A 15,204-nucleotide genomic window follows, 5' to 3' on the forward strand; every position below is an offset into this window, starting at 1 on the left:
TCATTGCATCGAGGTCGTCATGCCAACTATTGCTTCTACAACTATAGCTAACGCATAATGATAAAGTAAAGCAATTACATGGCGCTTGCACTTCATACAATAAAGAGACAACCCTAAGGCTCCCGTCGGTTGTCGATCTTTCAAAACATGATCATCTCATACATCAACATATATCACATCATATCTTGACCATATCACATCACAACAAACCCTACAAAAACAAGTTAGACGTCCTCTACTTTGTTGTTGCAAGTTTTACGTGGCTGCTACGGGCTTCTAGCAAGAACCGTTCTTACCTACGCATAAAACCAAAACAGTGATTCATCAATTTTGTTGTTTTAACCTTCTTTAAGGACCCACCACAGTCAAATTCGATTCAACTAAAGTAGGAGAAACAGACACCCGCCTGCCACCTTTATGCAAAACTAGTTGCATGTCTGTCGGTGGAACCGGTCTCATGTGCGTGGACATGTAAGGTTGGTCCAGGCCGCTTCATCCCACAATACCACCGAATCAAAATAAGACGTTGGTGTTAAGTAGTATGACTATCACCACCCACAACTCTTTGTGTTCTACTCATGCATATCATCTACGCATAGACCTAGCTCGGATGCCACTGTTGGGAAATGTTACATGGGAAACAAAAAAAATTATACGCACACGCAATGATCTATCCATGGAGATGCATAACAATGAGGGGGGAGTATTTCTACATACCCTCGTAGACCGTAAGCGAAAGCGTTTAACAACACGGTTGATGTAGTCGAACTTCTTCGCGCTCCAACCGATCAAGTACCGAATGTACAACACCTCCACGTTCTGCACACGTTCAGCTCGGTGACGTCTGCCACCTTCTTGATCCAGCAAGACGATGAGGTAGTAGATGAGTTCCGGCAGCACGACGGCATTGTGACAGTGATGGTGAAGTGATCTCCGTAGGTCTTCGCCTAAGCACAATGAAAATATGACCGGGGGTGCAAACCGGTGGAGGGGCGCGCCGCACACGGCTAGGCAATTGTCTATTGTGTGCTAGGCGCCCCCTCCCACATATATATAGGTGGGAGGGAGGGAGGAGTGGTCAAAGGAGGTGCCCAAGTAGGAGGAATCCTACTTGGGGTCCCTCCCAAGCAGTGCCCCTTTCCTTATTTGGAGTGCGAGGAAAGGCAGGGGAGGGTGCCCCCCCCCCTTTCCTTTCTCCCATGAGAGGGAAAGGCAGGAGGGGATAGCTGATACATCTCCAATGTATCTATAATTTTTGATTGTTCCATGCTGTTATATTACCAATCTTGGATGTTTCATAATCATTTTATAGTCATTTTATATCATTTTTTGGTACTAACCTATTGACATAGTGCCAAGTGCCAGTTGTTGTTTTTAGCATGTTTTTTACATCGCAGATAATCAATACCAAACGGAAGCCAAACGAAGCAAAACATTTTGTGATTTTTTTACCAAAAGACAACCAATGGGCCGAAGGAGCACTTGGGGGCTGCTCCGAGGGGAGCACAACCCACCAGGGCACGCCTGGAGGCCCAGGTGCGCCCTGGTGGGTTGTGCCCACCTCGGGTGCCCCCTGGACCGCCTCTTTAAACTATAAATACCCCAATATTCAGAAACCCTAGGGGAGTCGACGAGAATCAATTACAGTCGCCGCATAGTCCAGAACCACCAGATCCAATCTAGACACCATCACGGAAGGGGTTCACCACTTCCGTTAGTGCCTCTCCGATGATGCGTGAGTAGTTCTTTGTAGACCTTCGGGTTCGTAGTTAGTAGCTAGATGGATTCCTCTCTCTTGTTTGATTCTCAATACAATGGTCTCTTGGAGACCCATATGATGTGACTCTTTTGCGGTGTGTTTGTTGGGATCCGATGAACTTTGAGTTTATGATCAGATCTATCTATTTTTATCCATGAAAGTTATTTGAGTTTCGTTGATCTCTTATATACATGATTGCTTATAGCCTCGTATTTCTTCTCCGATATTTGGGTTTTGTTTGGCCAACTTGATCTATTTATCTTGCAATGGGAAGAGGTGCTTTGTAGTGGGTTCGATCTTACGGTGCTTGATCCCAGTGACAAAAGGGGAACCGACAGGTATGTATCATTGCTACTAAGGATAAAATGATGGGGTCTATTTCTACATAAATAGATCTTGTCTGCATCATGTTATATTTCTTATTGCATTACTCCGTTTCTCCATGAACTTAATACACTAGATGCATGCTGGATAGCGGTCGATGTGTGGAGTAATAGTAGTAGATGCAGGCAGGAGTCAGTCTACTAATCTTGGACGTGATGCCTATGTAATGATCATTGCCTGGCTATCGTCGTGAGTATTTTAAGTTCTATCAATTGCCCGACAGTAATTTTTTCACACGCCGTTTGCTATTTTTCTCGAGAGAAGACACTAGTGAAACCTACGGCCCCCGGGTCTCTTCTTCATATTATTTGCCTTTGCGGGCTATTTTCCTTTGTCTTTATTTTCAGATCTACTAAACCCCAAAAATACAAAAATACCTTGCTGCAATTTAATCTTATTTATTTTATTTAGCGTTCGATCTATCAATCTACTACAATTTATTCACGTCTGATTTGCCTATCTTGGGCACCGTACCCGAAAGGGATTGACAACCCCTTTTACACGTCGGGTTGCGAGCATTTGTTATTTGTGTTGCTTGGTTCTCCTACTAGTTCGATAACCTTGGTTTGATTACTGAGGGAAATACCTACCATCGCTGTGCTGCATCATCCCTTCCTCTTTGGGGAAATACCGACGTAGCTTCAAGCCGCTATCAAAAGGAATTTCTGGTGCCGTTGCCGCGGAGGATCATCTACATATACCACATTCCTAATCACAAATCTCATCTCTTCGCAATTTACATTATTTGCCATTTGCCTCTCGTTTTCCTCTCCCCCACTGCACAAATATTTGCCATTTTATTCGCCCTCTTTTTCGTTCGTCGTTTTCTTGCCGAATCTATCTGTGTTCTTGCTTTCTGGTCTTTATGGCTAGCGGGTCTACCCCTCCTTTGTCACCAGATTTTGAAGTTCTTTACTTCAAGCAAAGACATGGAGAAAATTTGAAAGATGCTTGGTATAGTCTTATGGAATCTTATCGTATTTACAATTTAAAGGGGGACACTAAGATCTTGTTTCGTAATTTTTACATGGGATTGGCATTGCATCATAGACAACTCTTAGATTTTGCCGCCAAAGGGAATTTCAATGAGCTTGATGCTAATGCTGCATAGGAAATCTTAGAAGGAACTTTGGGAGTTCCACCTCCAAAGAAGGGGTTTTCTTTCACCCCAGAGGGAGTTCAAATGTTGGACAAACTCGGTGATTTGCACAAACAAATGGTTGAATTGCAAAAATATAACGAACCCCTCAAACATCTTAATGGTAGTATCAATCGCATGAACACTTAGATTACTCTTTGCAACAAGCGGTTGGATATTTGGATCTAAAGATGGTTTCTTTTCCTAAGAATTTAGGGAAGCATAAAGAGCCTCGCGGGTTTGAGAAAACCCTTACCAAAGTAACCAAAACTATGAATGACAAAACTTAGATCCTTGCTTTATGCCTAGCTAAGGGCATAAAACTATAGCGCTCGTTGGGAGGCAACCCAATGAATAAAATTTATTTTTGCTTTTTTCTTTCTATTCTTGAGTGTTATCACAATTATGCTACTGTTATGATTGGGTTTTTAGTGATTTAGTTAGTGTTTGTGCCAAGTAAAGCCTTTAGGATCTTCTTGGGTGATAGTTGTTTGATCTTGCTGAAAAACAAAAACTTTTGCGCTCACGAAAATAATTTTCAATTTTAACAACAGAGCGATAAAATACCCATTCCTTTTGCAATAGATTAATATACAAATTTCCTAGGACTTCCTAACATTTCAGAGTTTTTGGAGTTACAGAAGTATTTGAAATATCCTAATTGCTACAGACTGTTCTATTTTTGATAGATTATGTTTTCTCTGCGTTGTGTGTTTGTTTCAATGATTCTATGGTTTTTGTTTGATAAGTTTTGGCCATATAAAAGTTGGGATACAGTAGATATAATGCAAGAACAAAATATGAATTGGTTTGCTACATCACTTATAGTAGTGATTTGTTTTCTTATACTAACAGATCTCACGAAGGCTTTTGTTGAGTTTTATGTGATTGAAGTTTTCAAGTTTTGGATTATCTTACGATGGATGAAGGAATAAGGAGTAAGAAGAGCCTAAGCTTGGGGATGCCCCGGCATTCCAAGATATTATCCAAAAGAGAGAAAGCAACTAAGCTTGGGGATGCCCCTAGTGGCATCCCCTCTTTCTTCTAACGACCATCGGTATTTTACTCGAAGCTATATTTTTATTCGTGACATACTATGTGTTTTGCTTGGAGCGTCTTGTATGATATGAGTATTTGCTTTTTTTATTTTGTGTTTTTAGTCATTGGAACATCCCGATTCTCGAAATGTTTAAGAAAAAAAAAGATTTCCAAAAATCAGGGCAAGAAAATTTCATTTATTTTATTTGTTAACAAAGCTTAAATTGGACTTTTATAATTTGGAGGATTTAATTTGACCTAATGCGAACTTAAATTAAATTTGAGCTTTTTTCTTTTCTTCTAGTTGGGTTTTATCTTTTGTCTTCAACACATTTAAACATGTGAGTTTGCATTTTTGTCGATTTCTTGGATTGTTTGATATTTGTTTCAGCTTATATTAGTTCTCTATATTTTCCAAAAAGAGAAGTCAATTCTTTTTCATCTATTAAACTCTAGGCCAAATTTCATAAGCCCATTCTACAACATCTTTATTTTTTCTATTCCATCTTCTCTCGAACAAGAATGGGCCAAAGGCTAACTTTTATTATTTTTTCTTCATGTCCCACTTGGGCCTTGCTGAAGTGGGCCAACACCCAGCTCTCCTAGCGAGCACCTCCTCTGCTTCTTGTACATTCACTTCCGCCCTTCCTTTAATTCCTCCTCCCTGCCTATTTCTCTTCACTTCCTTTCTCTCCCAACCAGTGCCTCTTCTCCTTCCTCTTCCTTCTTTATGCCCCCTCCACACACACACATAAGAAACATACGAAAGAGAAACAGCCCTCCCTCTTTCCCATAAATCCCATCAGTTTCCAAAACTGCAGCCCCTCCTTATTGTGCGCCTCCACCTCATCTTCCACCCCCCGCAAAAACGCATGCCTCTCCCTTCCTTGTTCTCTCTAGAACACTCTTCAAAGAAACGGTGCTCCATGGACACCGATGTTCGACCCTGATGAAGGAGGCCATCCCCATCCAAATCCTTGCCCCAGATGATACTCCTCCATGCCACAGCTCCATTCAGAGAAGAAGGAATGTGTTCCGTCGATCGCACGCGAAGAACTTCACATGTCTGTCTACACTGTTCATCCAGTTCATCACACCATTCCGTCAAATTTGGTGAGCTTCTATCAAATTCCTTTTGCACACGTACTTTTCATCACCTAGTGTATCCCTTAGACATCATGATTCAACCTATATATGTCGCTGGCCACGTATGTCCAAAACTGAATTTGATTTGATGGCATCAGCTTGTCTTTTTATTTTCTGTCCATTGAATGATCTTGTAGTCAACATATGAAATGTATAAGATATGAAATGTATCTTGTGGCTGTAGAAACTCAGTGGTGGAGTTAGATTGTTGGTTCTATCTTGTGAATGATAGAATAGATATAATCATACTCGTTTTTTAGAATTCAACGGTATTTTGAGTATGGTTAACTTCTATGCTAGTATGTTATTTTCATGTGTTCTTGATATTCTTATGAGTGTATGCTAGATATCTCTTAATTTGTGTGTCATGTTATTTATTAGATTTATTTTACTCTTGTTAAAATTGTTTTGGCTCGATAATTTGTGTGACCACATATAATTATTTTTATGCATGTGCATTGTTTTTTTAGGAATCATTCTCATGTTTAGTGTTTTGTTAGATTTTGTTTGAGTTACTAAATATAGTTTTATGTGTTGTCTCGTGTTGGTATTGTTTTATGTGTCATGGTGTCCTTTCTTATGCATGTGTACAATATTTGGTGAACGTTCGCCGTGTTTATAATTTTGTAAGATTATTATAAGCTTTGCTTTGTTTATCAAATCATGAAATACTTCATATCTTGATTATTTAATTTTGATTAGCATGGTGATATCTTAGATATGGTTTACATATTTATTTCCATCCATGTCGCATGTTCGTTTTATCGGTTTGAAATCATGGCATGCCTCTGATAGTTATTAGGCATCATTTGTAGGTGTTCTACATAGTTTTCTTTATGCTAGATGTCAAATAAACTGCCTTGTTGTTTGGAGATGAGTGCATTATAGTTTGTTGCGTAGAATATAATTCCCAAGTTGTTCCTCTTCTTTCTAGATGTTGTTATCCATGATTTCATGGTTGGATGCTTTATGTCATTCATATTTGTATTGCTATATAGAATCATTCTGATGGAATAACTAGTTTATTGCATATTGATAATTATCATGTGTGTTTATTTATATTAGTTTATTACCATGTTGTGTTAACAATTGTTTATAGTAGAATGCATGTTTGGTTGTATGCGTACCATGTACTATATCATTTCTAGTTTGTATTGTATGACTACACATTTGGTTAGCCTTGATTTATATTATACTAGTTTGTTGATCTTGTGCATTGTTTTATTAAGCAACTCCTTGCTTTATCAATACTATGCCATGTTGTTGGGATTGTATAAATAGATTGCATAACATGTGTGTAACAACCCGTGTGTTCTATGATGCCTAGGTTGTCCAGTTATGTATTAGCAAGTCTAGTTTATACTAGGTAGAAATACATGCCTTCATGTTATTGCTAGTATAACACATCGTTTGATGTGATTGATGCCATGACCTAGATGTGTACTTGCTTAGTATACTTTTCCTTTTTGCTTATAAGTCAGAACTAACATGATAGTGTTGTGTGCTAATGCCATTCTTGATAGTCATGTTAGTTGATATTAACTAAGTTATCTCATTGTTATGAGTTGTACTCTATTGGTAGCATATTTTGGGATCTTGTTGGGGCTATAGCTACCAGGTATGACTTGCCCAGGAGGGGCCGGGTCAGCCCTAATGGCGGGTCACAAAGGAAGCCCAGTAAAGATTCAAGGCGATAGTTTATTAAGGCTTACAGAAGGCCTAAGCCCAGAGGCGGCTTAAGGCCCAATATTGTAAACCGCCATATGTAAGGAAAGACTTGTATGGAAAGGCATATAAAAGAAGTCACCGAGCCGGACACGCTTTATGAGCCGACTGGGACTTCGTAGGCCGCCAGGCGTCAACCCATGTTTATAAGGGGATGACCCGGTGGCGGCTTAGGGCAAGAAACAAGAGATCGATAACCAAGCCGGTGGATTAGCCTCTTGGTGATCGAAACCCCAGCAATTCGAACATAACTAGACGTAGGCTTTTACCTTCATCGTAAGGGGCCGAACTAGTATAAACCTCTCATGTCCCTTGTCCCGATTAACCCCTTTAAGCTTCCTGGTTGCGATGGCCCTACGACTAAGTCCTTTTGCTAGGACGTCTGCCATGACAATTCCACGACAGTTGGCGCCCACCTTGGGGCCAGCGCATGGTGGATTTGAGTTCTTGAAGGGCAACTTCGAAGGGCTCAAGGGATATGTTGTGGGCCGGATGACCAAGAGTCGTCACGACAAGCTCTACATCGACGACGAAGGCTGGGGCCCCGAGGCCGGCTCAACTATGTATTGCTACCGGGTCCCCTTCAGCGGAATTCATGTCTTCATCGGCCGAATCGGCGAATCGGGCCCTCAGCCGGACGTCTGCACCAACATCATTGAGACGGCTCAGCGCGCGAGACCAGCACGGACCCGACCCACCGTAACGCGTGCCTTTGTGGGTTGCATCCATGGAGGTGAATACTCGGACGAGTCAGTGGATGGCGGTGAGATGGCCATTTGTTCTGATGCTACGTCATCAACAGGCGAGACGGATTCTTTGTATCAGCTGTAGGATGGCATGCTTGGGGGTTGTTCCGATGGCAGCAGTATTCCGGACACCTCTGAGCCGCTGAATCGAGCCGGAGTCTTCATGGCAGGCACTCAGCCCGGGCAGAACTCCATGGCTGCAGCAGAAACAACCACCGGGTCAGCAGCGGCCGGGTTAGGAGACCCCGCGCGCCCCTCGACTCAGATACTAATGGATCTCACGGATAAGCTGATGGCTCTATTGACTGCCGTGGTGGATCCGGTGGATAAGGTTCAGCATGACGTGGAGGTGGTACGGGTACGCGAAGAGATGGTACAGGCCAAGGAAAATTTAGCAGCAGAAGAGGTCAGGATGGCCGCGGAGCGGGCGGCTTTGGACGCTTGGGCTCAGCAGCTTCAAGCAGAGACTTTCCGGCTCTCGGTGGATCTGAACACGTCAAACAAGGTCATGAGGAGAAGGCATCAGAAAACTCAGTCATGTCTACCTCTGACGCTCGATCCTAGGAAACTTTTCCATACACCCGGGGCAGGTCCAAGTAACCCGCCGGAGGCAAATCGGATCACGACACCCGGAGCACTGGTTCAGCCGCGGGCCATGGACCCACCTCGCATGTATACCGCTCCGCTCATTATGTGCCAACACCACTGGGTCACTTCTCCAATCCTTTGGAAAACCTCATCATTGCGCCAGCTCGTTTGGCGGCTCTCCCGATGGAAGGTGACTCTTCGACAGCAATCGAAACACGAAGGGTGAGAGAACTTCTTCAGACGGCTCTGGCGCAGCAGATGCGTACTCTTACAGTCGAGACAGAATCCATTCAACCCCTCACCCGAGCCGGAGCCCGAGCTATAGCAGGCATATGGACTCAGCTGATATGTCAAGTAACGCCCAACGCCGCAATCAACCGCGCAGGCATGAGCCGGTACAGGCTGGAGCCCTTAATTTAGCAGATCAGGAGAGGCTCCGACAAGAGGCTGAGCGGGCGGTTCAACTGGCAGCTGAGCAGGCGGCTCATCAAACTTTTCTGGCTTATCCAGCAACCTCTGTTGAGGTAGGAGTAGCCACAAGAACAGGAGGTGTCCCTTTCCTGGTGCCGGCCATATGTAATTAGCGCTTGCCAAAAGACTTCAAGGGGCCTCGTAAGGTGCCTAACTACACGGCCGATTTGCAGCCTGGGGCCTGGTTTGAGAGTTCTAAGATGGCGATGGAGCTGTTGGAGGTCAGCGACGCAGCAATGGCTAAGTATTTCACTATGATGTTGGATGGAACGGCTCACACTTGGTTGAAGGGATTACCCCCTAATTCCATCGGCTCATGGGCGGAATTAAAAGTCTGGTTCATTCAGAACTTCAAGGACACATGCAAACAACCTATGTCAATCGTGGACCTGACTAATTGTAAGCAAGAGGAAGGTGAATCCACAACCCATTGGGTGCGCCGGGTCAAGCAGATAATACATTCATTTGATAAGATGGATGCCGGCTCGACAGTCTTAATGTTGGAGAAAAAATGCCGTTTTGAACCTCTGAAGTAGAAGATGGGGCGGATCAAGCGAGACTGCAATGACGTGGGCCAGTTGATGGCGGCTCTAGTCAAGTATGCTGATTCTGATAGTACCAAGGACCCCGTGTCTGATGAAGAAAAAACAAGGAAGGGAAAGAAGAACGGCAACGGCAAGGGTCACCAGCATAACTCGGCAAATCAAGGAGGTAATAAACATAAGACTGACGAATTTGTGGCTAACACCAATGCACAGGGCAACAATCAATGGCTCAAGGGTAGGCAACCCACTCGGTCGGGCGGGTCAGGTCCCACCCTCGAGCAACTATTGAATGAACCTTGTCCAAGACACGGCACCCGGGAGAAGCCAGTCACCCATCTGTGGAAGGACTGTACAATCATGAAGGCGTTTAAAAATTCAAATGCATTTGATGGAAGTCATGGGCCTGGCGGCAGTTCAGGTCGAGGCGGCTTTCATGGTTAGGGCCATACGGGTAACCAGGGAGGTTATAATCCACAACCCGGCCAAGGTAATCTGCAGCAAGAGTCCGGATATCAGAGCAACCCAAAATAGTTGAATAGTGGGCAATACCATGTATTTACCACCAGTTTATGCAAGAGGGACCAAAAGCTTCATAAGAGCGTTGTCAATGCCATTGAGCCGGCGCTCCACGTTATTTAAGGTGGTCAGAACAGCCTATTGTGTGGAGCAGAGAAGATCATCCTCCCCGAGTTGATAATACGGGTCACTTGGCCTTGGTAGTAGCGCCTCAGGTTGGTGGATATAAATTCACTAAAGTGCTCATGGATGGAGGCAGTAGCATCAACATCCTCTACTATGAGACGTTCCGTCGGATGGGGTTGACTGATAAGAGTCTTAAGCAATCCAACACTGTTTTTCACGGTGTTGTACCTGGCAAATCGGCATACCCAGTTGGTAAGATTGAACTGGAAGTAGCCTTTGGGGATGAACATGATTCCAGAGCGGAGAAGTTAACTTTTGAGGTGGTTAAGATCAAAAGCCCATATCATTCTCTATTTGGACGGCCGGCTTATGCCAAGTTCATGGCTCGGCCGTGTTATGTATATCTGTAGCTCAAGATGCTGGGTTATAAGGGCACCATTACAGTACATGGAAGCCGGAAAATAGCCCTGGAGTGTGAAGAAGGAGATGTTGCATATGTTGAGTCTGTTTGTGCAACAGAGGAGTTAAAGTTTTATAAAGATAATGTTGACCCGGCAGACATGGCATCTTTAAACAAGCCAACAACGGAGCATGAACCGCTGTTGAAATTCAAGTCAGCTGATGACACCAAGACGGTTGATTTTGTGCCCGGCGACTCATCCAAGGAGTTCATCATCAGTGCCAATTTGGATCCAAAATAGGAAAACGCGCTCGTCGAGTTCATCCATGAGAACTGGGACATCTTTGCATGGAAACCTTCTGACATGTTGGGTGTCCCGAGAGAACTCGCTGAGCACACTCTTAATATTGATCCGAAGTTTAAGCTGGTCAGGCAGTTTCTCCGACGGTTCAACGAGGAAAGGCGCAAGGCCATTGGAGAAGAGGTGGCCCAGCTCTTGGCGGTCGGGTTCATTGTGGAAGTTTTTCACCCAGAGTGGTTGGCTAACCCGGTGCTCGTACTAAAAAGAACGGCACCTGGCGTATGTGTGGATTACACCGATTTAAACAAAGCTTGTCCAGCTGACCCTTTTGCTCTCCCTCGTACTGATCAAATAATTGATGCTACGGCAGGTTGTGAGCGTTTGAGTTTTCTGGATGCGTATTCATGTTATCGTCAGATCAAGATGGCAGTCAAGGACCAGGAAAAGACAGCCTTCATCACTCCGTTTGGAGCCTTCTGCTATGTGTCTATGCCTTTTGGGCTTAAGAGTGCCCAGGCGACTTATCAACGGTGTATGCAGAATTGCCTTCACAATCAGATTGGGTGCAATTTTCACGCTTATGTGGATGATATGGTGGTGAAGTCCAGAAAAGAGGAAACCTTAGTAACAGATCTGAAGGAGACCATTGATAACCTCCGGGTCTACAAGATGATGCTTAAGCCGGCTAAGTGTGTTTTTGGAGTCCCCGCTGGCAAACTCTTGGGTTTTTTGGTATCTAACAGAGGTATTGAAGCTAACCCGGAGAAAATTAAGGCAATCACCTCCCTGGCCAAACCGGTGTGCATCAATGACGTTCAACGGCTGGTGGGTTCATCGCTGCTTTGAGCCGGTTCATAAGCCGGTTAGGGGAGAAGGTGATGCCTTTGTATCAGATGATGAAAAAGACGGATGATTTCATTTGGAGCGATGCTGCAAACTCTGCTTTTGAGGATCTGAAGAAATAGCTTGCTAAGCCGCCGGTTCTTGGTGCTCCAGTTGAGAAAGAGCCGCTATTGTTATACGTAGCCGCTAACTCACGAGCTGTTAGTGTGGCAATTGTGGTGGAGCGCAAGGAGGCTGGCAAGGAACATCCGGTTCAACGGCCGGTTTACTACGTTAGTGAGGTGCTGGTTGAATCTAAACAAAGATATCCACATTGGTAGAAGCTCGTGTATGGGGTGTTCATGGCAAGCCGGAAGCTCAAACATTACTTTCAGGGTCACCCAGTCACTTTGGTTAGCTCTGCTCCTTTGGGAGACATCATCCAAAATAGAGAAGCTACGGGACGAGTCGCCAAGTGGGCCATTGAACTTGGGTCTCATGGGTTGAAGTATGTGCCATGTACTGCGATCAAATCTCAAGCGCTAGTTGACTTTATTAATGACAGAGATGCAGATGCCAGAAGAGAAACCAGACAATACGTATTGGACGATTCACTTTGATGGGTCCAGACAATTGGAAGGCTCGGGGGCTGGAGTTGTTTTAACTTCCCCTCGAGGTGACAAGTTTTGTTATGTGTTGCGACTGATGTTTCCTTGTACTAACAACGCAGCAGAGTATGAAGCCTTGCTCCATGGTCATCAAGTGGCCAAAGAGATGAGCCTGAACTGGGTCCGGTGTCTTGGCGATTCAGATTTGGTGGCTCAACAGGTGTCGGGCAAGTGGGATTCCAAGGACCCTCTCATGGCGGTGTATCGCCGTAAAGTCGATGTTGTTGTAGGACATTTTCAAGGTTATCAGGTGGAACACATTGACCGTAGGAAGAACGAAGCGGCAGATGCTCTAAGACGGTTGGGTTCTCAGCGTAAGCCGGTGCCACCTAACACCTTTTTGGATGTGTTGCATAACCCTTCTGCTAAGTTACCTACAGAGGAAGATTTAGTCGTTCCTGACCTGGAGGCACAACTGGTGGCTGCTCTTCACGTCATCCCATATTGGACAGTACCGTTCTTGGCCTACATGACCCGGGGTGAGTTGCTAGAGGATGAGACCCTGGCCCGACAGATAACCCGGTGGTCCAAATCAATGACGATTTCTGACGGAGAGTTATACCATCGCAGCGTCTCTGGAGCGTTTTAGCGGTGTGTTTCTCCTGAAGAAGGCCAAGAAATACTTCGTGAGATCCATGAAGGGGATTGTGGTCATCATGCCGGGTCAAAGTCTCTTGTGGCCAAAGCTTTTCGTCATGGTTTTTACTGGTTGACGGCTCACGCTGATGCAGAGGATCTCGTCAGTAGGTGTGATGGATGTCAAAAATTTGCACGGCGAGCACATGTGCTGGCTCAAGAGTTGCCGATGATTTCAATTACCTGGCCGTTTGCGGTGTGGGTGCTTGACATGGTTGGACCTTTCAAAAGGTCTAAGGATAAAAAGAGACATCTTTTAGTAGCAGTTGACAAATTCACAAAGTGGGTTGAGGCGGAGCCAGTGAGTAAGTGTGATGCAGCCACAGCGGTTCAGTTCATGAAAAAGGTGATCTTTCGCTTTGGTTTTCCACACAACATTATCACTGACAATGGCACTAATTTATCCCAAGGGGCTATGGAGGAGTTCTGTCAATGTGAGCATATCCGGCTTGATGTTTCTTCTGTAGCTCACCCTCAATCTAATGGGCAGGCTGAGAGAGCAAATCAGGAAATCTTAAAAGGTCTCAAGCCCCGGCTCATGGTGCCCTTACAACGGACACCAGGTTGCTGGGTAGAGGAGTTACCCTCGGTATTGCAGAGTATTAACACCACCCCTAACAGATCTACGGGTTATACACCCTTCTTCATGGTTTATGGAGCGGAAGCAGTGCTGCCTAGTGACATCCGTCATGACTCGCCTCGTGTGGCGGCTTATGTTGAAGCTAATAACGAACAAGCCAGATAGGATGCGCTTGACTTGTTAGATGAGGAAAGAGACTTAGCAGCGGCTCGATCAGCAATTTATCAATAGGACCTGCGCCGCTATCACAGCTGCAGGGTTAAATCCAGGACTTTTCAAGAAGGTGAGCTGGTGCTCCGGCTCATCCAGGATCTGTCAGATGCACACAAGCTATCCCCTCCTTGGGAAGGACCCTTTGTGGTCAGCAAGAACTTAAACAACGGGTCATATTACCTCATTGACGTTCGAGAGCACAAAGACTCACGTAAGTCGGAGGAGGAGACCCGCAGGCCGTGGAACATTTCTCAACTTCGGCCATAATACACCTGAGCCACCGGCTCTCATCATGTACATACTTTGACATTGTATATACTATGATAAGTAATAAAGCAGGACCTCTGTCCTTTTCCTTTTCAAAGATTATATATCTTTACTCTTTTTCACTATTTAAAATGACTATTAAGGAGCTGATCATATCTGAATCAAGTCGAACCTTTTTGGTCTGACTTATGATCGTATTCGAATCTAGCTGTAAACCTCATGATCAATTAGGGGCTTCCTCTTCAAACATAGACCGTATTCGAACCAAAGAGAACATAGCTGTCGTAACACTCTTGATCGGCTCAAAGCCAAACTCACTAGGGGGCTTCTTGATCGTATCCGAATCATAGCTTAACCCCTTTTGGGTCCGACTTGGATCATATTCGAATCAGGGTCGTTAAAAACCTCTCAAGATCATTTTGGGGCTTCCTGTTCAAACATAGGTCGTATTCGAACCAAAGAGAACATAGCCGTCGGTACCCTCTTGATCGGCGCAACGCCAAAGCCACTGGGGGCTATATGATCGTATTCGAATCTTAGCTTAACCCCTTTGGTCCGGTTTACTAATCGTATTCGAATCAGAAACCCCCAACCTTTAGTTACAAGGTTAATTATATTGTTTGCCACCTGTTATTTGTCTTATAGGTCTTTTATTGTCTCAATTTTAAACAATCAGCATGGTCTTTTCGCCGGCTTGACTATTTGACAATAAGCCACCAAGACATGATAATCATCAGGCATTCAGAAGCATTGACTTCTCAAAAGGACTGGATCGTCAACCTCATCACCCGGGTCAAATAAACCGGTGGTCCAGAGGTCAAAGATACAGGTATGACTATTTTTATGAACATTTTCTTTATGTGTTAATCCAAGGTTATTTCAGCCCTGTTTATTTTCACGTCTAGTTCTGTTTGTCTACTATGATAAAAACATTGGTCATCTACCGGGTATTCTGACCCATTCGGTGCTAAACCGCCAAGAAAGTTTTTTCTTTGCTACAGGAACAGAGCTGAAGAATTACAAAGATAACCATGAATGTGACGCATATATTGAGATCAGGAAGCAAAGAGTCACAAACGGCATCTTATGCACGATGGCATATGCAAAATATGCAGTTGTTTCAAGCTAATTCTAT

This window comes from Triticum urartu, chromosome 6A (assembly GCF_056163025.1).
Source record: "Triticum urartu cultivar PI428250 chromosome 6A, HENAU_Tu73, whole genome shotgun sequence".
Taxonomy (NCBI): Eukaryota; Viridiplantae; Streptophyta; class Magnoliopsida; order Poales; family Poaceae; genus Triticum; species Triticum urartu.